The sequence below is a fragment of the Mustelus asterias genome, chromosome 17, assembly GCF_964213995.1.
Source record: "Mustelus asterias chromosome 17, sMusAst1.hap1.1, whole genome shotgun sequence".
NCBI classification, from domain to species: Eukaryota; Metazoa; Chordata; class Chondrichthyes; order Carcharhiniformes; family Triakidae; genus Mustelus; species Mustelus asterias.
Window position 1 is genome coordinate 89,202,439 of NC_135817.1, and position 24,881 is coordinate 89,227,319.

Genomic DNA, 24,881 nt, shown 5'->3' on the forward strand with positions numbered 1-24,881 from the left:
TGTTGTGGCGGCAGCCACTGCGGGAGATTTGGCCGTCCAGCCAAACGTCCATGGTGGATGGAGCCAGAAAATCCCATCCTTATCATTCCTTTCAACACATTCCAAAACACTTCACATCAATTCCCTTGTGCAGCTAGTGTTCCACAGGTATTTAGGATGGGTATTTTGCATATAGCTCAACCCCATATAAAAGAAAAGCTTGCAACTTCAGGATGTCACAGAGCACTCTACAGCAGGTGTTGTAATGTAGGAAATATGGAGACCAAATCATTCAGAGTAAGGTTCCACAAACAGCAATGTGATAATGTCCAGATAATCTATTTTAGTGATATTGATTGAATGATAGAGAGTACTCCCAAGCCTTTGGGAGAACTCTTCTGCTTTTGTTTGAAATAATGCCTTTGGACATTTTGCGTTCAGATCTCAGTTTAAAGTTGAAAGTAAAGTTTATTTATTAGTCACCAGTAAGCCTTACATTAACACTGCAATGAAGTTACTGTGAAATTCCCCTAGTTGCCACATTCTGGCACCTGCTTGGGTCAATGCACCTAACCAGCACATCTTTCGGACTGTGGGAGGAAACCGGAGCATCCGGAGAAAACCCACGTAGACACAGGGAGAACGTGCAAACTCCGCACAGACAGTGACCCAAGCCGGGAATTGAACCTGCGTCCCTGGCACTGTGAGGCAGTAAGAAGTCTCACAACACCAGGTTAAAGTCCAACAGGTTTATTTGGTAGCAAATACCATAAGCTTTTGGAGCACTGCTCCTTCGTCAGATGGAGTGAGATATCCACTCCATCTGACGAAGGAGCAGTGCTCCGAAAGCTTATGGTATTTGCTACCAAATAAACCTGTTGGAGATATCCACTCCATCTGACGAAGGAGCAGTGCTCCGAAAGCTTATGGTATTTGCTACCAAATAAACCTGTTGGACTTTAACCTGGTGTTGTGAGACTTCTTACTGTGCTTACCCCAGTCCAACGCCGGCATCTCCACACTGTGAGTCAGCACAGTGCTGTCCCCACTGTGCTGCCCCCTGCAGTTTAATATGTAATCAGAAAGGTGGCACCCCCCACCAGTTCAGCGCTTTATCAGTTACTGCACTGGATTTTGTGTTGAAGTGCCAGGCTTAAGAAGTATTGGGCAGGATAAAAAATGAGTGTTCTTTTCCACTCCACCGATAACCTTCTGATTCAGAGGCAAGAGTGCTGCCACAGAGCCAGGGCTGATATTGATTATTCAATTGGATGAGTAACCAGTTTATTGGTACATAACATTGTTGGTTTGGGAAATTAAGCTGGGCAGGATACCAGGAGAACACCCTGCATTTTTCTTTGCCTTGGGATCTTTCAGTGTTCACTGCAGGCAGGATTAAGAAGCTTGATTTAATATCTAATCTGAAATATGGGAAATCCAAAAATGCAACAGCTCACTAGAACTGCACCAAGCCCTTGGTTTCCCTGCCAGTAGGCTAATGCCTCATGATAGCACCCTTTTTAACAGCTAGTCAATTGTTCACAATTAAGTCTGGTTGCCTGCCTGAGTGTGGGTTGCCAATATGTGGTGCCAATCAGCTAAAGGAGGAAGGTTTTTGAAATGTTTCCATGAACAGATGAGTTTTCTATTCCAGAGCATGGACAACATGTTGAGCAGTAACTAAAGTCGTGAGGAGGAAGTTAGCAGTTAGTCAGGGAGCAGAGGGTTGGTCAGAGGTAGACAACCGGCATCTACAACTGCTGTAAGGAGTTGAGCTGCTGCAAGTCTGTAACCAGCATGGAGCAGACATTATCAGGGAGGCTGTGACTTTGATCCCACAAGCAACAATGCAGTGACTGCTCAGTTAATGGTGTTGTTATAGGTTTATTTGCCAGTAAATGAGAGTTCCATGGTGTCCTTTAAATAGTGCCAAAGGACCTCCAGCCACTTTACCAAGAAGACTTGCCTTGGCTTATGAATGAATCACTAATTGACATGTTATCTGATTTAATGAAATTGATTTAATTTCAGAGCAGATTTCTGGTGGGAAACTGCTCCAGTTTTGCCCAGGCTACAGCAGATATTGGTTATTTTAGTCACTGAGCCTCTTTTTGCAACAGGTAAGGATCAGGCAGCGTTCCAAATACAAAAGAGAAATTCTGTAGATGCTGGAAACTTGAGATATAAATACAAAATTCTGGAAATACTCAGTAGGGCAGGCAACATATGTGGAGAGAAACAGATTACAAAATGTTAGCTCTGTTTTTCTCTCTCTGCAGATGCTGCCTGACCTCCTGAGTATTTCCAATATTTTCTCTTTTTATTAACAATCAGTCAGCCATTGGCCACCTGATGATTTCCAGGAAGCCGGCGTGGAGGGAATTTCAGAGAGATTGTGTGGAAGGACAGGAAAGGGAATCTGGGACATGGGAGTCTGTGACTTTTGTTCTGGAGGAGCAGTCCTGCTTGCTCTCACCAAGGAAAGTTTTACTCTTAGCTGCAGAGCTTCTTCTATCTGCAGACCTGCCAACCTAGCTGTGGCAATTTCCCAACTCAGTCCCTGGTTAAAACTGCATTGGGGTCCAATTGATGTAAAAGCACCTTCCTGTCCACATGAATTTATAATATATAAGTTGGCTTCAGGTAACCTCTACATTCTCCTGCAAAATCTTGCTGGTGAAAATCAGCAAATAATCTGCTCAGTCTGTTGGGTTAGAATTAACATAATATTTTCTGTTATGTATGCCCCTTGTGGCCTCTGAATTTCAGTGCATTGCCTGCTCTAGTAACACAGGCCCCCTTCTCAAAGAAGCAGCAGTACAGAGCAGCTGTTCACTCGCAGAAAGCCCACTATCCATCTGCAGTTAGGTGGATTGGCCATGCTAAATTCTCCCTCAGTGTACCCGAACAGGCGCCTGAGAGTGGCGACTAGGGGATTTTCACAGTAACTTCATTGCAGTGTTAATATATGTCTACTTGTGACATTAATAAATAAACTAAAACAATATCCCCAGAACAAAAGTTTTTAAAAAAACACAGCTATTGACTTAGTTTAACGGGTTTACTCCAGTCATACCACAACCGAAAATCTTCTCCTTGTGATCTGGCCATGCATAAATTCAAGGAAATTCTCCTTAGGTTCTGAAACCCTAGTTGACCCTGACTCTTCCTCTGTAGCAAAGACAAAGGGGAGGTGATAAATGCAGAGCTGTTCTTCCAATAGTGACTGATGGGCCCCGTTAAATGTGAGGAAGTGCCGAGCAGCACTTGTCAGTTTAAGCTTCTGAATGAGCACGACACAGTAACACAGCATCGATAGAAAAAGCAGCTCAAATCCTGCCAGCCTGAAGGCACCATCTATTAAATTAGCATAACAGATTGATATGTCCCTAGCCCCTTTAACATGTTTCATTATAACCATAATGCTTTGCTGAATAGCTTCAATAGATAATTATTTAATGTAACAGTGATAGGTATTCATTAAAAATGTTTATGGCTCCTTCAGAACATTAGTGAAGGAGCCATCTTTTAATATAACCTGTGCCGTTTGATGCCCTTTTACGTGCAAAACATGCATTGAATTTTGAGCAACACACTGCAGAAGGTTGGAAATATAGCTAATTAATCAAATGTAATGGAATCAATTTTAATTGATTTGGAATGCTGTAAATGTGTTAATCTTCAAACAATGTCACAGGTCATCTTGTGTAACTAAAGATTTTTTTCTTCCAAGAGTTGTGTCTCAAATTTGTTTTGACTTTTGCATTGACAGCAAATAAAGTAAAAGCCAATTTAAGTACATATTATAGTTTACATTTAATCAGTTAGCTGAGCTGCAAGAATTGATTTCATGAAATCATACAATCGTAAAGTGGAGTCCCTTCAAATCACCACAACTTGTTCTGGTTTTTGAAAAAGCTCCCTAATTAGTCTCACTTTACTCTCTTTCCCGTGAACCAATAAATATTTTGTTTTTCAAAGGCAAGGACTGACGGAACAGACATTGTGCTGGGATGGTGCGTTTTGCATTTAAACATAATTTAGATGCCAATGATGTGATGCTTTCTCAGTGCCAGTGGGAGATAAACACACACTGTACAACAGGCAGGAGAGCGGATGGGCCTTAAATTCACACAATCAATTCCAATATAGTTTCCTGCACACAATGAATAGGTTGTCAGGGTACCTTCACTTAGAGCTACGAGAACGGGATGCAACTACTTAAAGTGCAGAGCTCCATCGGGGAACTGAAATTCCTACAGTCTTTAGAAAGACTAAAAACAAACTTAAATTATTTGTTAGTCTTCTCAAAGACTATGGAGGACTGTTACCAGGATTTGGCAAAGTGTCGGTTTCAGTGAGAAAAACAATGTGAAACACTGGTGGGATTTCTCACGGAGTTTTGAGCCTCATTAACAGCATTTTTTTTTCTTATTGATTCACCCCACACTCATGGCAGCCTCCCTCTGAATTGCTCACCCTCGGTCAACTTAATCTATGCAATCGGTGGAGAGCTCCATATAAATGCTTCCCGAGCACTGGTCAGCACTTGTTCCAGATCCATTGGAGGGAATAGCTGCCAGGAAGCCAGAACCATGTTTCTCGGAGGAAGCCTTGACCAAACTCTTGGATAGTGTACAGCAGAGGCAGGATGTCCTCGACCCATGGTCACACAGATGTCACTCCAGCAAGGTGACCACCCCACCTGGGAGGTAGTGGCAGTCTCAGTGACTGCCAGCTCACTACAGAAGAGGACAGAGCAACAATGTCACAAGAAGATAAATGATATTCTTCGCACAGCCAGGGTGCGTGTGCTTCCTCCAGCCTCTCGCTGAACATCCTCACCCAACCCCCGCACCTCCAAGTTGATCTCTCATCAAGCCATCTCATACCATCACAAGGCCCTCTTTTCCCTGCAGTCCCCATGTTCCCCCTCCCATTAGCTGCTACACTTCTCACACTCTGGCCGCCACTCAAGTCCCACACATGCCACACCTCATCTGAACTGGCAGGAATCCCACCTACACTGTCCCCATCTGTCTCATTGCAGGACAAACTCCACCATAACAGGCGTGAGCCAGCATGGCATTGCAGAGTCATGATGTGGAGATGCCGGCGTTGGACTGGGGTGAACACAGTAAGGGTTTTAACAACACCAGGTTAAAGTCCAACAGGTTTATTTGGTAGCAAATACCATTAGCTTTCGGAGCGCTGCTCCTTCGTCAGATGGAGCATCTTCGTCCATCTGACGAAGGAGCAGCGCTCCGAAAGCTAATGGTATTTGCTACCAAATAAACCTGTTGGATTTTAACCTGGTGTTGTTAAAACTCTTATTGCGGAGTCATGCCAGAGCTCAGAGCCTCCATGCCCTTTGAGGAGAGAGCACTTGAACTGGCCAGGGAGGAGAAAGACCCTTTGTCGAAAATGTCTTCTATGAGGCTCTAGTATCTGTGGTGTTGCTCATGCAACAGTTGCCGGCCCAGTTTCCCTTCATCTGTAGGGCACTGGTCCTGGCCATATGCAGCAACACATCGGTGTCTCTGCTGCAGGTCTATGGATGGCAATGAATAGATTTAACAATTGTAAGAGGAATTTTCTGAAGGGTGTTCCCCTTGGGGAGCTCTGTATTTGTTGAACCTCACTCAACCAATACATAGACTGCGAAAGACAGCATATATTTAAAGGACGAAAAGGAATTTATTTGCTAATGCATACATCAGGAGAGAGGCACAGTTATTGAGGGTTGACTGTGCTCTGTGACCTAATATTGCCCAGTAAAATTATTATATTATTCTGAACATTTCAATATCCCCACCTCGTCTCATCAATCAGACTGGAGGGCCCAATCACAACATCACACATTATTACCTCAGCCAATAACGTTCCACCTGTCAACAAGAATAGGAGATTATTAGCCTATTGCCCATGTAGGTTCCTTCCCCTTTACCGAGGAAGCCTAACCCATGTCATTGCCAGTAACCAAGGCCATAACGAACACCTGTGATTTTTAATTGGTGGAAGGACTCACTCTTCTGCTGGAACCTGGGCCTCCTTTATCAGCTTGAGAGACTGCTCCAGCCTTGCTACCCATGAATGAACCCACTCCCTTACATACCATACCTGGATTAAACTTGCCTTTCGCATATCCAAAAACAGTTAAGAGAAGCTGCCTTTCTGTGCTCCATTATATTAACAGAATTTGGCCTATCACTGTTTCCCATCATGCTGCATTCAGAACAAAGTTGTCCAAGTCGCACAATACATATACATTGAAAATACAGTTTAAGCTTATAATACTTGGTTAATTTGTGGATATACAGTTTATAATACCTTTGCAATTTATAATATCTTTGCATATATTGTTCCAGGCACATTGTGAATTCTTTATATATATATAAGGCATTTTATAAATACCTTAACCTAGTCTACTTATTATAGTAAAACTAAAATGAAGGGTTTAATACTAGAATTCAATACTAGACCCCCATCAACAACCTAACAGGCTCCATGATTCTCCAGAATCCTGCACTGAAAAGAGAACATCACAGTGAGCTCTGAGGATTCCTGACACTCATTCCTCAACTCCTCTGAGACTTCCATCCAAGTGCTCCCCACTTAGTGAGTGCCTCTCTGCTATCCCTCACACAGTCTCCACTGAGATGTAGCTACATCCCAACATTGCTCCCTCTCAACTCCACCAGGATGAAGTGTGTGGACGCTCCAGAGCGTCAGTTGCATCTAACCCCCTAATGGAGATTTAATTAGCAGGATTTACTAGTCAAGGAAGGGTGACTTGTTGTTCTGGCAACTGGCTTCCTCTTATGGCTGACTGGTCACAGATGATACTTGAGTGGACTTCAATTAGTACGTCAAGTACATTCCTAGAGGACCTCTCATTCTCCCAAGTCACAAGGACTGTCGAGTTAAACAGCTTTGTCAGCCGCAGCCATGCACACAAAACCTTATTCCTAACACTCAAACCTCCCTGAGGATTGGATATGAACCTCCAGGCAGTGAAATCTCTTTGGGCTCACACTGTTGCCTGAATATGGGGTTCAAAACGGTACCGACTTTCTGCATTCCTCTCACGTGACCCAACCTCAAGCTCACAAAAAAGATATAGCGCTCAATCTATGCAGAATGGAAAAGCAGCCAAGCAGGGCGTAGGCGGAGGCACTACCTGTAAGACAGCCACCAGACCCCTTTCAGACAGGGGGGCACCCTGAAATGAGTGGAAGGTGAGGGCTGCAAGAGACCCCTCCCCCTGAGTGACTAAACCCCCCACCCCTAGCTCTGAGTTACACTTATCCACACCCCCCACTTCCTGTCTGATGCCCCAGAGCTTTTGGTACCCTGGAGGGTGATGCCCTCCTGAGCGTTCACCTCTGAAATCCCCCTTGGAGGTCAGGCCGCCTGGTTCACACTTTCATCGAGCTGTTGTGAATTGATGCCAGTGTGATGTTACTCCAGTGCCCTGTGAATATTCCATTAGAGTGCCTGATAATGAGATGTAAATATATAAAAATCAGCTTCTGGACCATCCTCAGCACGATCTGCACTACTCCACCGGCGAAGGGCTTTGAAAATCCCAATGCTCGGTTACACCAGCATGAATCGCACTTTCCAATCTCTCGGCATTTTGACACCACTCCAGAAAACCCTCGCCCAGAGAGAGAGCTCGGGGTGAAAACCCTCGCCCAGACAGAGAGCGTGGGGTGAAAACCCTCACGCGGAGAGAGCTCGGGGTGAAAACCCTCACGCGGAGAGAGCTCGGGGTGAAAACCCTCACGCGGAGAGAGCTCGGGGTGAAAACCCTCACGCGGAGAGAGCGCGGGGTGCAAACCCTCGCCCAGAGAGAGCGCGGGGTGAAAACCCTCGCGCGGAGAGAGCTCGGGGTGAAAACCCTCACGCGGAGAGAGCGCGGGGTGCAAACCCTCGCCCAGAGAGAGCGCGGGGTGAAAACCCTCGCGCGGAGAGAGCGCGGGGTGAAAACCCTCACGCGGAGAGAGCGCGGGGTGAAAACCCTCACGCGGAGAGAGCTCGGGGTGAAAACCCTCGCGCGGAGAGAGCGCGGGGTGAAAACCCTCACACTGAGAGAGCGCGGGGTGAAAACCCTCACACTGAGAGAGCTCGGGGTGAAAACCCTCACGCGGAGAGAGCTCGGGGTGAAAACCCTCACGCGGAGAGAGCGCGGGGTGAAAACCCTCACGCGGAGAGAGCGCGGGGTGAAAACCCTCGCGCGGAGAGAGCGCGGGTGAAAACCCTCGCGCGGAGAGAGCGCGGGGTGCAAACCCTCACGCGGAGAGAGCGCGGGGTGAAAACCCTCACGCGGAGAGAGCGCGGGGTGAAAACCCTCACGCGGAGAGAGCGCGGGGTGAAAACCCTCACGCGGAGAGAGCGCGGGGTGCAAACCCTCACGCGGAGAGAGCGCGGGGTGCAAACCCTCACGCGGAGAGAGCGCGGGGTGCAAACCCTCACACGGAGAGAGCGCGGGGTGAAAACCCTCACACAGAGAGAGCGCGGGGTGAAAACCCTCACACAGAGAGAGCGCGGGGTGAAAACCCTCGCCCAGAGAGAGCGCGGGGTGAAAATCCCTCCTGTACGGCAGAGGTGAAGAGGGTCAAGTGAAAAACAAACACTTTCTAATACATCCACCACTTACACAGCTGCACTGGAAAGGCCGTAGCCTCTTCCATAGCTTCTTTAGCCATTTCTCACAGCACGCCTCCTCCTGCACATGCAGCAGGATTGATGTCTGTGATTCCCTGATTTTCTCTTCTTTTCCTCTGCTCATCCAGAATTTTGAAGTGAATACTTTGCCTTCTGTAGTTTGGAATACTGAAGGAAATATATTTCCTGTATGCACAGTCTAACTAAATATCTACATTCGCTTGGATGGGTCTGGGTCTGGAAGTTCAGTAAGATTGATGTTGGATTTGTGAGTTGCTGGTTTATTCTGGAAACCTTGCTTGTTATAGGCCACTGACTCTGCTGACAGGTATATGGAAACAGAAGAGGAACACACATTACAATATGAAGTTACTGTTCAAATACTTCAATAAATGTTAGTAATATGCTCAAATGTAAAAGCAAGGTAAGATTCTTATTCTTATATCTTTCTTAAGTGTACAAGGGCAGAGTTGGCAGTTAGAGCAGTGATATGCTCCTCCTGCCAGATGTGGGAGATCAGTGAGCATTCTAGCATCCCTGACGACTATGTCTGCGGGAAGTGTGACCGCATGGTTCGCTTGGAGCAGCAGCTGGACACACTGCAGAACATAGAGGAGGCAGAGAGTGTGATAGATGCTAGCTCTAGGGGGGTGGTCACACCACAGGTCCAGACAGGTAGATGGATGACTGCCAGGAGTCTCCTGTGTCTATTCCTCTCTCAACAGGTATACCGTTTTGTATAGTGTTGGGGGAGAGGGGGAGGGGAGAGTCCGTCCAGGGGAAAATACCTGCAGCAGCCAGGCTTGTGGCACCCGACCTGGTTCTGCTGTAGAGTAGGGTCGGGCAAAGTCCAAGTGAGTGCTAGTAGTAGGAGACTCAATAGTCAGGGGCACAGACAGGCGTTTCTGTTGTTGCAAATGAGACTCTAGGATGGTGTGTTGCCTCCCTGGTGCCAGGGTCCTGGATGTCTCTGAGCGGGTACAAGGCATTCTGAAATGGGAGGGTAAACAGACAAATGTCATTGTCCACATTGGTACTAATGACATGGGCAGGAAGAGGGAAGAGGTCCTGCGAAGACAATTTAGGGAGTTAGGTCGGGAGCTAAGAAGCAGGACCTCGAGGGTAGTAACCTCAGGATTACTCCTCGTGCCATGTGCAAGTGAGGCTTGGGACATAGTACAGTTGAACACGTGGCTAAAGAGCCGAGATAGGAGGGAGGGCTTTAGATACATGGATCACTGGGATGTCTTCTGGGGAAGATGGGACCTGTACAAGAAGGACAGGTTGCACCTAAACTGGAGGGGCACCAATATCCTGGGGAGGATGTTTGCCCGTATTGTTCGGGAAGGTTTAAACTAGCGTGGCGGGGGACGGGAACTGGAACAGCAGGCCAGTAAGTGTAGGGGCTGGGGAAGAAAGTGAGATTGAGATAAACACAGTGCAGAGTAAGAGCAGGCAGAGGGAAGCAGCCGGGCTCAGTGGGACTGTAGGTCTGGAGTGTGTTTGCTTCAATGCAAGAAGTATAACAGGTATCCTAGCATATAGTTACCATGTGAGAAATTTCTGGCCTCACTCTTTCTTACCCTCTCTGTATTCCCACCGTCTGTGATGTTCAACGTGACCCCCTGGACATCAGGAGGAATGACTGGGCACTGGCAGCATGAATCTACCTGAAAGTAATATTCTCAGGTGTTTGTGCAACTTCCAAGAAAAGAGATAATTTATTCGGCCAAAAGAGAAAACGCTGGAAAATCTCAGTAGGTCTGGCAAGTTTTCTCTTTTGGTTTCAGATTCCAGCATCCGCAGTAATTTGCTTTTATAATTTATTTGGCAAATAGAAAATAATGATACACTGATTTAAGTAATACTTGTTCACGCAAGGGGCGGTAGAAGTATGGTTCTCTCTCCAACAAAAAGCAATAGATGCTAACTCAGTTAAAAAATTAAAGTCTGAGATCGATGGATTGTTATGAAGGGATATGGAGCAAGAGGAGAGAATGAATCAACTATTACCTCGCTAAATGATGGAATAGGTTTGAGAGGTTGAATGACCCACTGCTGTTCCGATGGTCAAATGGTAACACGAACAATGCAATTCTCATAAATAATAGGGGTAGAGAAAGGAGGCAATGAAAAATGTGATATAAGCTATTTCAGTTAGACAGAAAAAGGGCAGGGAGGTGGTAACTAGATCTCATACAAGGCTGATATAAGAATGGATGATGGCCAATAGCTGAGCAAGAATTAATGAACTTGAAGAAATCTTGGATTCAGCTTTAGCCAAGCACTGAGGAGAGGCAACCGCTTTATTAAGCTGTTTATAAATTACTTCGAGACATATTCATTAAGAGAGTCCCTGTTGTAGCAGATGGGAAAGGAATCCTAGAAGCTTGACTTTCTTCTATAGATGAAAATGAATACAACACAGTTGGGTAGAGCAATTAAGGGATGTTGCTTCTTTTATTTATTTGTCCTTGACTTAATACCATAAGCTTTGCTGATAGTTAACCATGAAGTGTGGAATTGCAGTCATTTGTAAATGGCTCAAGTAGAATAATGACCTGCTTCCTTCCCTGAAGGGCAATAGTTACCCAACTGTTTTCACGGTTCCTGGTGCTAGCCCATAAATGTGCAGATCCATTGAATTCAGTTTCACAACTTGCCGTGCTACGATTTGAAGCTGGTGATCTCGATTGCTACTATACTCAAGCTTGGATGGTATTCAGTGCAAGGGAAAACCACCTAGTAAAATGCAATGAAGTAATATAACGCAAATATAAATGGAGAGCATGTGGAAACAGTAAATAGAGGATTGCAGTCACTCAGATATAAATTGGGAGTGCACAAGTGGCCTAGACTCAGGATTGGTGTGTGTAACATACGTGTGTTTCATAACCCAGTGTTTCAGGGAAGCTACAGGAGGAAATCCTTACAAAGACTGGTGGTAAGTGACCTGACATTACATAGAATGTGAAAGTCATGGCAATTCTGGACAATGGGGTTACAACCTGGGCAAATTCAAAATAGAGGATCAGCACTCAGGTATATTGACAATATTGCAATGGAAGAACTGAAACAGGCTGAGAGAGAAAATTAATTATCACCTCAAAACTGTGCAGCAGAGAACAGGTAAACTTGGACACTCAGGCAGTCAATTAGCGGAGCTCCAGAGGAGGTCTGCTCTATTTGGAGGACTGCGCTGCATTACCCTATCCCTGGTGGGCCACAGTTGGAAATCGTTAACTCCAGGCCTATGGTCCACCAATCCAGGACACAGTTTTCCTGCTTCTCCAGACCCCACAAAGTCAATCAGAAACATGCCTTTGAGCTTATCTTTGGCTGAAGCATTGGGGCTGTCAGTAATCGGGATCTGATGTATATCATACGATGGCAATTTGCAAATTAAATGGCCCTGAAACAGATGGTGCTTCAGTCATCGAGCAGTAGGTCCCTTTGATGTTATTTGGTTGCCAATGGAAACGGGGTGTTTCAAACTTTTCAGGACCTTACCAGACTGCCAACATGCAACCTGAACATCTCCAAAGATTGACAATGTCAGCTCAACAAGAAATCAAAAGTGAAATAGACAGGAAAAATGAACATCACTAACTTTACAGAATGAATCAGGGACATTATCTCCCATCAATCTGATTTAGTTCTTCCAGCGTACATCTGTAATTGGCTTTTTAAAACTATATTTCCAAACCTTGATCCACAGCAGTGTTCCATTCCAAAATATACCGGAATTGCCCAACTTGTCACCATTGCTCAGTATTGCTGTGATTTTTATTCTGTATGATCTTATGTCATGTACCATTAACAAGTCATGCAGAATTTTCACTCTTGGTCTTCCTGATGCTCTAGGCTGTGAAATGATCATAAATTACAGTTAGTAGATTGAGGAACATGAAGAACAAGTGCAACATTAACTGAAAATCATGACTACACATGGCTCAACAGAACAATCAGATAGGAACTGAGGAAAATGTGCATTGCAGACTGCAGAAAGAAGGGTAATAATGGGAAGATTACAGAAAACATCTACAGAGGGGGAAAGCCAGAATTATATACAGCAGCAGGTAATGAACATAAAGAGCAAAAAATTCATCCAGTACCAACACAGGAACTTGTATTTATATTGTGCCTCACCAAGTCTCCTTCAACAACACCTTCCAAACCAGTGACCCTGATCACCTAGAAAGACAGGGGGAAGCAGAATTATGGGAACACCACCACCTGTAATTTCCCCTCCAAGCCACATACCATCCTGACTTGGAAATATATCGCCGTTCCTTCACTGTCACTGGGTCAAAATCGTGGAACTACCTTCCTAACAGCACTGTGGGTGCACCTACACCCCATGAACTGCAGCGATTCAAGAAGGCAGCTCACCACCACCTTCTCAAGGGACAAAGCCAGATGGGCAATAAATGTTGGCCTAGCCAGCAACCTTCCATCCCAAGAATTAATCTCAAAAAGTAGTAAATTGTTCCAAGGCATTACAGGGTGTTTATAAATAAAGTTTGTCACGAGCCACAAAAGATGGTTTTGGGACAGGCAACCCCAAGCTTGGTTAAAGAGATAGGTTTTAAGGAGCATACAAAGGAGGAGGAACAAGTAGATGCACAGAGTTTAGGGAGGGAATTTCAGAACTGAGGGCATGGTTAACTGAAGGCACAGTGCAGGAAATAGATAAAGTCAATCAGGAGAACAAGAGCAGTTGAGCATAGGTTGGAAATTGTTATGCTGCAAAGTATACAGGACTCGTACATTCACACACACACATAATGCGCACTCCACTGGGCTGGGCTGACCTGCCATTCTGTAATTCTAAGAACTATTTATTACATTTAGTGCAAGTAGAATTACTAATAACTTCAATGTACTACGCTTATACTAACTTTATCTTTGTTTACTTTATTCCTTATTTCACTTTAACTTGATTTAACTTTACTCCCCGGTTGCTAGTGTTCCTGACTAAAATCTAAGGAGATACCTCTTTATAAATGATTTGTTTTTCTCATGTAAGCGATTTAAACACTATCTCTAATATCAGCTTCTCACCAACCAATGAACTTACCTGTTCAGGCATGTGCCTGTAAAGAGGAAGGATAGGAAAGGTAGGATTCGGGAGCCGTGGATAACCAGTGAAATTGTGGGTCTAATCAAAAAGAAAAAAGAGGCATACATGAGGTCCAGGCAGCTAAAAACAGATGGAGCACTGGAGGGATACAGAGAAAGTAGAAAAGAACTCAAACAGGGACTTAGAAGGGCAAAAAGGGGTCACGAAATGTCCTTGGCAGACAGGATTAAGGAGAATCCTAAGGCATTTTATACATACGTTAGGAACAAGAGGGTTGTTAGGGAAAGAATCGGACCTCTCAGGGACAAAGGAGGGGAATTATGTTTAGAACCAAAGGAAGTAGGTGAGATCCTAAACGAATACTTTGCATCAGTATTCACAAAGGAGAGGGACATGTTGACTGGTAGTGTCTCAGAGAGGCGTGTTGACCCGTGAGAAAAAAATCTCAATTACAAGGGAGGAAGTGTGAGGTTTTTTAGGAAATATTAAGACAGACAAATCCCCAGGGTCGGATGGAATCTATCCTAGACCCCTCAGGGAGGCGAGAGATGCAATTGCTGGGCCTCTAACAGAAATCTTTGTCTCTTCACTGGACACAGGTGAGGTCCCAGAGGATTGGAGGATAGCAAATGTGGTCCCGTTATTTAAGAAGGGTAGCAAGGATAACCTGGGTAATTATAGGCCGGTGAGCTTGACGTCCATGGTAGGGAAGTTGTTGGAGAAGATTCTTAGAGATAGGATATATGCGCATTTAGAACTGAATAATCTCATTAGCGATAGACAGCATGGTTTTGTACGAGGGAGGTCATGCCTCACAAATTTGGTTGAGTTTTTTGAGGAGGTGACAAAAACGATTGACGAAGGAAGGGCCGTGGATGTCGTCTATATGGATTTTAGTAAAGCGTTTGACAAGGTCCCTCATGGCAGGCTGGTGCAAAAGGTTAAATCTCATGGGATAAAAGGTGAGCTAGCTAGATGGGTGGAGAACTGGCTTAGCCATAGAAGACAGAGAGTAGCAGTGGAGGGGTCTTTTTCCGGTTGGAGGTCTGTGACTAGTGGTGTTCCGCAGGGCTCTGTACTGGGACCTCTGCTGTTTGTGATATATATAAATGATTTGGAGGAAGATGTAGCTGGTGTGATCAGTAAGTTTGCGGACGACACAAAGATTGCTGGAGTTGCGGACAGTGATGAACATTGTCAGAGAATACAGCAGGATATAGATAGGCTGGAACATTGGGCGGAGAAATGGCAAATGGAATTTAATCCAGATAAATGCGAAGTGATGCATTTTGTAGATCTAATGTAAGGGGGAGCTATACAATAAATGGCAGAACCATCAGGAGTATAGACACACAGAGGGACCTGGGTGTACAAGTCCACAGATCCTTAAAGATGGCAGCACAGGTGGAGAGGGTGGTGAAGAAGGCATATGGCATGCTTGCCTTTATTGGACGGGGCATAGAATATAAAAGTTGGCATATGATGTTGCAGCTGTATAGAACGTTGGTTAGGCCACATTTGGAATACTGTGTCCAGTTCTGGTCGCCACACTACCAGAAGGACGTAGAGGCTTTGGAGAGAGTACAGAGAAGGTTTACCAGGATGTTGCCTGGTATGGAGGGTCTTAGCTATGAGGAGAGATTAGGTAAACTGGGGTTGTTCTCCCTGGAAAGACGGAGGATGAGGGGGCGACCTAATAGAGGTGTATAAAATTATGAAGGGCATAGATAGAGTGAACAGTGGGAAGCTTTTTCCCAGGTTGGAGGTGACGAACACAAGGGGTCACGGGTTCAAGGTGAGGGGGGCAAGGTTCAACACAGATGTCAGGGGGACGTATTTTACACAGAGGGTGGTGGGGGCCTGGAATGCACTGTCAAGCAAGGTGATTGAGGCGGACACGCTGGGATCGTTTAAGACTTATCTAGATAACAACATGAACAGACTGGGATTAGAGGGATACAAAAGAATGGTCTAGTGGGCACATGAGCGGCGCAGGCTTGAAGGGCCGAAGGGCCTGTTCCTGTGCTGTATTGTTCTTTGTTCTTCGTACCGTTTTCCTGAGATGTCACTCCTGGATTTTTTTTCAAGCCCAGTCTGCTGCCCCAATGGAGATTCCCCTCCAGGTTCAGCTCCCAGACGCTGAGTAAAGGCTCGGAGCTTTGCTCTCTATTTATCCGCTGACCCTCACAGATCTGGCTGTCTCCACTCCTGGGAAGGTGAGGGGAAGGACCCCTTAACTCAAACCAATGAACCTACATTTCCCCTGTGATGATAAGCACTTGGTGCTGCTGACTGTCCCAGTGTCTTTCTCTCACTCTCTGCTTGTTCACACTGGATACTGTGAAGACTGGGTGGAGATCCTGAAAACATCCCAGCTGTGATACTGAAGAGGACATGGATTGAAGGTGAATGGCAAAATGAGCAATGGCAATATGAGGATTTATTTTTTCACAGAGGACTGGTTGGGATCTGGAATGCCCTGCCTTGGAGTGTGGTGGAGGCAGAGTCAACAGAGGCTTTCAGAAGGAAATTAAATCACTATCTGAAAAGGAAGGATTTGTAGGGCTAAAGGGAAATGGCAGAGGAATTACACTCAATGAAATGCTCATTCAGACACAATGGGCCAATTGGCCTCCTGTGCGAGGGCCATTCTATAATTTTATGACTTTTCACATAGCTTGGATAACAATCTGGAGATTATAATCTTTGAGAGGTGGTGCTTGTAAATTAATTAGAAATACGGTATAGTTTTTAAGTGTGGTTAATTTAATGTTTCTGTGCTTGGAAGGATATACCTACAGTTAGATTCATGCTGGACAAATGTGTTTGTAAGTGTGATAGTTGGTTAAGTTCCAACTGTGTTTCTATCGTGTTTTGAGAGGGCTATGGTGTGAAGAATAAATATAGTTGCAGAGGGGTTGCTTAGCAACAGGAGGCCCACTTCCCAGAGAGAGAGAGAGAGCATTCCTTTGTTCTTATTTTTTAACTGGAAATCAGAACGTTTGGAGACTGGGAGAGATGGAGAAGGCAGCTCTCATAGCACCGCTAAAAGCAATTGGTTAGCAGGCTAGAGAGAGAACATCTCTCTCAGCATTGAAATAAGAAAAACCATACGATGAAGTAATGATTATCTAAAGAACAGCTAGCTAAGGAAACTGGAGAAATGAAGAGGAGTTTTCAAAAGTCTGGAATTAACTGAAGAGGAGAAACCAGGAACCAAAATGGCTTACTATTCAGTAAAGGCACAGAGAATTGAAAAGGTAGTGCATCACAAGAGGCTAGAAAAATATCTGCAGTGATGCTAAAGTTTGTGAGGAATTACTACTGTTTGGGAGACCTTGCTTGAAATAATTGTGCAAATTGGTGGATGGATCTTGAGTATGTAAAAGCCATCAAGACAAATAAATCCTAAAGGGGTTGGTGTAAAATCCTGGGCTGGATTTGCTGTTAAAAGTGGAGCAGAAGCTTTGTTCAGAAGTGTCATTTGAAAATCCAGAAGTGGATTTTAGAATGCAAACCATTAAGTGAAAGAATTACTACGAGAGAAGGTTTTAAAGTGAGTTTTTGGGAGTGGAGTTCAGAAACGCTCATATGGGGGGATTCTGGGGGGATTCGGAAGAGGAACCCGCAGACACTAACTTGGGTTCAGAGAGGAATGTGTACTTGACCACAGTCATCTTGTGTGCGTCAAATGGACTGTGAGGATTAATGAGACCAATGTAGATTAAGGTATACTGTGCAACCTGTGCTAATCTTAAAACCTGTGTGTAATTGTCAAGCAAAGAGAGTGAAGGAACGTGGTATTATAATCCATTCTCCATGTTAAATACATGTATTTTACTTGTTGTTAAAACTAATTAGCAGTCATGTGATTCTGGTCCGCCAAGTTTGATTTAAAAAAGTAAAAGTTATGGTATTTTGAGCCGGGGTTTCATTCTGGGATCTTACTGTGCAGTTATAACATCAGCTGGAATTGTAACACTGTTAACAATCTAAGCACTGAGGACTAAGTGAAGACCCTGGTTAAACACAACCTTCATAATAGGCTGCTAGGATCAAGCCAAAGGTAAGCTGATGTAATGGATCTTCCATGGTTGTACAGCTACAAGCCAGCTGGATGTGGGGATACTGCTCTGAGAATAGTGTTGACACAGTATAGAGGGAACTGAAGCACATGCATGGGAACTAATCGCATTGCTGGCATTGTCTATTCGGAATGAAAAGTATTCTCCTTCCAACACTTGAAAAGACAGATTTCAATAGGGAAAGGGACAAAATGCTGGTAATACACAGCACAGCGGTGTTTGCTGTAGAGCTGGTGTATGAGGTGGTCACAACCACCTCATATACACAGCACAGCAGTGATCTGAAAGAGAAAAAGCTTTTGTAGACCCTTTTGCCGGAACACCAAGCAAATTATTGGCCATTAAGTGCAGACACTTTACATAGGGGAACCAGTGAAGGGTAAATTCTTCATAGCTGGAATTTTGATTCACTATTTGTTAAATTTCATATTTCCCTCGCTCACTCAATCAAAAGAATTGTGCTTCTGCCAGGAGCTGGGGAGACATCAGAATCTCAAACACACACAGCCAAAAGTGCAGAATCAGAAAAGCAACCCTTTAGTGTCACGTTAGTTAGACAATACTGATACTTGTTCGGGTCCGGCGGCACAGTGGCACATGGTTAGCACTGCTGCCTCACAGCACCAGGGACCCGAGTTTGATTCCCGGCTTGAGTCACTGTCTGTGCGGAGTCTGCACGTTCTCCCCATGTCTGCATGGGTTTCGTCCGGATACTCCGGTTTCCTCCCACAGTTTGAAAGACGTGCTGGTTAGGCGTTTGATAAGGTTCACCATGGTAGGCTTCTGCAGAAAATGCAGATGTATGGGATTGGGGGTGATCTAGGAAATTGGATCAGGAATTGGCTAGCGGATAGGAAACAGAGGGTGGTGGTTGATAGTAAATATTCATCATGGAGTGCGGTTACAAGTGGTGTACCTCAGGGATCTGTTTTGGGGCCACTGCTGTTTGTAATATTTATTAATGATCTGGATGAGGGTATAGTTGGGTGGATTAGCAAATTTGCTGATGACACCAAAGTCGGTGGTGTGGTAGACAGTGAGGAAGGGTGTCGTAGTTTGCAGGAAGACTTAGACAGGTTGCAAAGTTGGGCCGAGAGGTGGCGGATGGAGTTTAATGCGGAGAAGTGTGAGGTAATTCACTTTGGTAGGAATAACAGATGTGTTGAGTATAGGGCTAACGGGAGGACTTTGAATAGTGTGGAGGAGCAGAGGGATCTAGGTGTATGTGTGCATAGATCCCTGAAAGTTGGGAATCAAGTAGATAAGGTTGTTAAGAAGGCATATGGTGTCTTGGCGTTTATTGGTAGGGGGATTGAATTTAGGAGTCGTAGCGTTATGTTGCAACTGTACACAACTCTGGTGCGGCCGCACTTGGAGTACTGTGTGCAGTTCTGGTCCCCACATTACAGGAAGGATGTGGAGGCTTTGGAGAGGGTGCAGAGGAGGTTTACCAGGATGTTGCCTGGTATGGAGGGGAGATCCTATGAGGAGAGGCTGAGGGATTTGGGATTGTTTTCGCTGGAAAGGCGGCGGCTAAGAGGGGATCTTATTGAAACATATAAGATGATTAGAGGTTTAGATAGGGTGGATAGTGATAGCCTTTTTCCTCTGATGGAGAAATCCAGCACGAGGGGGCATGGCTTTAAATTGAGGGGGGGTAGTTATAGAACCGATGTCAGGGGTAGGTTCTTTACCCAGAGGGTGGTGAGGGATTGGAATGCCCTGCCAGCATCAGTAGTAAATGCGCCTAGTTTGGGGGCGTTTAAGAGATCCGTAGATAGGTTCATGGACGAAAAGAAATTGGTTTAGGTTGGAGGGTCACAGTTTTTTTTTTAACTGGTCGGTGCAACATCGTGGGCCGAAGGGCCTGTTCTGCGCTGTAATGTTCTATGTTCTAGGTGCATTGGCCTTGCTAAATTCTCCCTCAGTGTATCTGAACAGGCACCGGTGTGGGGTGACTGGGGGATTTTCACTGCAACCTCATTGCAATGTAAATGTAAGCCTACTTGTGACACTAATAAATAAACTTAAATGGAGATAATTTAATAAATGTCATGTAAGGGTAAGGAAATAAGTGGCTGTACTGCAAGATTAAATAGAAACACCAAAATAATCATTACGCCACAACCTTGAACAAAACAGGCACAAGCAACAATGCCTAAATAGGTAAACTGAGCAAATAAGGTACTGGCCCAATCTTGCTCTACGCCAGTGGGAGTTTACATCAGTGTTTGCGAACAAGTGGCATTCACGAGGCGGTCCTCAGTTCACCAGAGGGTGAGTGCAGCACTTTCTGCATAGCTCTGCGTTGCTCCGAATGCACTGTACGTCACTGCTCCTGCCTCCATCTTCGAGCTGATCTTCATGGACAGCACCGTGCTGCTGGAACCATGGACCCTCCTGTGTCACCGAGTCAGATCAATATTGCGCCTGGGGCTGGGGACTACAGGGAATCCTGGCCCCTGGTGCCACACACCAGTGTTTGTTTGGAAAGGACTGTGCTATGGGAAGGTCTGAAGTTTGAGTGGGATGGAGTTGGAGACCAGGGGTGAGGAGGAAGTGGCCTAACCGAGATAAGGGGAGCAATATAGAAAAAGGGCTGTGGATGGAAGAGGCAGGAGCGTGATGGTACGCAGAGGGACAAGGTGTTGGATGAAGAAGACGAGCGATGGAAGGCAAGGGGAAGACCAGGGGGGAGGAAAGCTGGATCCTGACAAAGTTCAGAAACAAGGGAGTTCGAGCGACTCCACGTTGTTTACTGGAAGGCGATGCACAAAAACTCCCGATGCATTGGGTAGAGGTCCAACAGCGGCATGGGAACCTCGCTGGGGTGAGGGGTCAGCTGTGTCAAAAGTTCAGGCATGGTTTGTAACCACACACAGGCACAGTAAACCAAACCAAATGCATAATGCCCAATTCATCTTTAATTGAAACCAAAACTCTCCATTCTTAACACTTCATATAACCCAGAAAGGTATAACAGTGTTTCTGTAAAAAAGAGAGTGCGCAGTTAACCAAAGTGATAGAAGGTATGAAATAATACCATAGATTTCTTTCGTAGTTCAGTCACACTTTAATTGGAATGAACAGCTTTCAGCTTTGAAGCAGTTATGATGATGTTTCCTTTATGCAAGAAGATTGTTGGAGTATTCGATAGAAGGTCATGGGCAATACTCTAATTGGCTTGTATAATCCATGAAAAACATAACTGCTGTTTTTACCCAGTGTAAGCAGTGTATCTGAGCCACTCATGTTTTTGAGTGCATGGCAGGTTGTCCTTCTCTGCCTGCAGGGTCTGGTGGTCAGGCAGCCTGAATCCCAGGCTTACCACAATGCAGAAACCCTTTCAGCTGCTGAACACTTCAATGATCTAAAGTGACAGACAACCTTTTTGTTCTGTCATTTGCTCTGTTAATCAGCCAGAAAAAAATATTCCTAATCACATGGTGCAAGCCTCAGAATATTGTTGGAAGGAGAGACATGATGCTGAAGCTTTTCATTTTGAGCTCATCAGTACAAATGCAAGAATACCAAATTTCAAACAATCTCAATTTGTCGTACAGGGGAAAAGGGTGCTGATTGTTTGGCAAGGCGACTGATTAGCCGAAGCGGTGTCATGGGAAAAGCAACATGAAACTATCGGCTCCTGTGGATAATTAAAAAAAGATGCAAGGTGTTCCTTTTAGAAACATAGCTAATAGGAGCAGGAGTAGGTCATTCAGCACTTTGAGCCTGCTTTGCCATTCAGTATGATCATGGCTGATCATCCAACTCAACAGCCATATCCAGCTTCGCCCCATATACTTTGATCCTTTTCACCTCAAGAACTTTATCTAACTGCTTCTTCAAAACATACAATGTTTTGGCCTGAACTGCATTCTGTAGCAGCAAATTACCACTCTCTGGGTGAAGAAATTTCTCCTCATCTCAATCCTAAAAAGTTTACCCCTTATCCTTAGACTATGACACTTGGTTCTGGACGCCCCCACCATTGGGAAGAACCTTCCTGCATCAACCCTGTCAAGTCCTATTTTATAGATTTCTATTAGATTCTCCCCATCATTCTTCAAAACTCCAGTGAATATTGGAATGTGCTACCAAATAAACCTGTTGGACTTTAACCTGGTGTTGTGAGACTTCTTACTGTGCCCACCCCAGTACAATGCCAGCATCTCCACATTATAATCCTAACCAACTCAATCTCTCCATTTACGTCAGTCCTGCCTTCCCAGGAATCAGTTTGGTAAACCTTCGCTGCACTCCCTCAAGAGCAAGAACACCCTTGCTTAGATAAGGAGACTAAAACTGCCCATAATATTCCAGGTGTGGCTTCACCAAGGCCCTGTATAATTTGGAGAAAGTCATCCCTGCTTTTGTACTCAAATCCTCTCGCTATGAAGGCCAACATACCATTTGCCTTCTTTACCGCCTGCTGAAACTGCCTCAGCAAGCTGTGTACGAGGACACCCAGTTCTGGTTTCACTTTTCCCTCTCTCAATCCATGGCCATTCTGATAATCTGCTTTCCTGATTTTGCTACCATAGTGGATAACCTCACATTATCTACATTATACTGTATCTGCCATGCACATACCCACACATTCAGCCTGTCCAAATCAGACTGAAGCATCTCTGCATGCTCCTCACAGCTCACGCTCCCACCCAACTTTGTGTCATCTTCAAATTTGGAGATATTGCATTTAGTTCCCTCATCTAAATCATTAATATATGTTGTGAATATCTGGGGTGCCAGCACCGATCCTTGTGGTACCCCACGACTTACTGCCTGCTATTCTGAAAAAGGCCATTTATTCATAGAATCATAGAATCATAGAAACCCTACAGTGCAGAAGGAGGCCATTCGGCCCATCGAGTCTGCACCGACCACAATCCCACCCAGGCCCTACCCCCACATATATTTTTACCCACTAATCCCTCTAACCTACACATCCCAGGACTCTAAGGGGCAATTTTTTTTTTTTAACCTGGCCAATCAACCTAATCCGCACATCTTTGGACTGTGGGAGGAAACCGGAGCACCCGGAGGAAACCCACGCAGACACGAGGAGAATGTGCAAACTCCACACAGACAGTGACCCGAGCCGGGAATCGAACCCAGGACCCTGGAGCTGTGAAGCAGCAGTGCTAACCACTGTGCTACCGTGCCGCCCCACGGGCCAGCCAGTTTTCTATCCATCTCAAGACACTATCCCCAATCTCATGCACTTCAATTTTACACACAAACCCCTTATGTGGGACTCTGTTAGAAGCTTTCTGAAATTCTAAATAAACCACATCCACTTTCTCCCCCTCATCAACTCTACTAGTTACATCCTCGAAGAATTCCAGTAGATTTGTTAAGTATTATTTCCCTTTCATAAATCCATGCTGACTTTGCCTAATTCTGCCACTGTTTTCCAAGTGCTCTGCTATAAAACCCATGATAATGGATTCTGGAATTTTCTTCACTACTGACGTCAGGCTGACTGGCCGAGACCATGTTTTTTCTCTGCCTCACTTTTTAAATAGTACGGTTACATTAACTACCCTCCAATCTGTAGGAACTGTTCCAGAGTCTATAGAATCTTGGAAGATGATCACCAAATGCATCCACTATTTCTAGAGCCAATTCCTTAAGTACCCTGGGATTTAGATTGCCAGGTTCTGAGATTTATCGGCCTTCAATCCTATCAATTTCCCCAACACCATTTCTCTACTAATATGAATCTCCTTCAGTTCCTTCCTCTCACTAAACCCTGTGTTCCCCAACATTTCTGGGATGTTATTTGTGTCCTCCTTTGTGAAGACAGAACCACAGTATGTATTTAGCTGGTCAGCCATTTCTTTTTGCCCCATTACAAATTCCCCTGTTCTTTACTGTTTGTCCTCAACAATCTTTTTCCCTTCACAAACCTTTGGAAACTTTTACAGTCAATTTTCATGTTCCCTGCAAGCCTACTCTCAAACTCTTTTTCCCCCTTCTTAATCAACCCCTTGGTCCTCCTTTGCTGAATTCTAAACTGCTTCCAATCCTCAGGTCTGTTTTTTTCTGGCCAATTTGTATGCCTTTTCTTTGGATCCAGTACCATCTCTCATTGGGAGATAATGCTGCAGCTGTATAGGACCCTGGTCAGACCCCACCTGGAGTACTGTGCCCAGTTCTGGTTGCCTCATTACAGAAAGGATGTGGAAGCCATAGAAAGGGTGCAGAGGAGATTTACAAGGATGTTGCCTGGATTAGCTGGCATGCCTTATGAGGATAGGTTGACAGAGCTAGGTCTTTTCTCCTTGGAGAGGCGAAGGATGAGGGGTGACCTGATAGATGTGTATAAGATGTTGAGAGGTATTGATAGAGTGGATTCTCAGAGGCTTTTACCCAGGGCTGAAATGGTTGCCACAAGAGGTCACAGGTTTAGGGTGCTAGGGAGTAGGTACAGAGGAGATGTTAGGGGTAAGTTTTTCACCCAGAGGGTGGTGGGTGCGTGGAATCAGCTGCCGGTAGTGGTGGTGGAGGCGGATTCGATAGGGTCTTTTAAGAGGCTTTTGGATAAGTTCATGGAAGTTAGTAAGATAGAGGGTTATAGGTAAGCCTAGTAGGTAGGGACATGTTCGGCGCAACTTGTGGGCTGAAGGGCCTGTTTGTGCTGTAGGTTTTCTATGTTCTATTTCCTCTGGGAGCCATGGTTTAGCCACCTTTCCTGTTTGGGGCGACATGGTGGCACAGTGGTTAGCACTGCTGCCTCACAGCCCCTGGGTCCGGGGTTCAATTCCGGCCTTGGTGTAACGAATTGGGCTGCTGCTGCTTTCCCCCGAACTGTATCCAAAGTGGAGAGAGGCCTATTTGTAGAGAACAGGTCCCTATGACTGTATTTCACTTCTAAAGAGCATACATGGGCCACATTATGAGTTCAACTGATTATCTTAAATTTGTTATTGGTGGTGCAGCAATTAGCACACTCAGGATTGCTCAGCAAGTGCTAGGTTGCATTTGCCATCTTTCTGTCTGCCGGGACTGTACCAGAATCTACAGAATTTTGGAAAATGAGAACCAGTGCATCCATTATA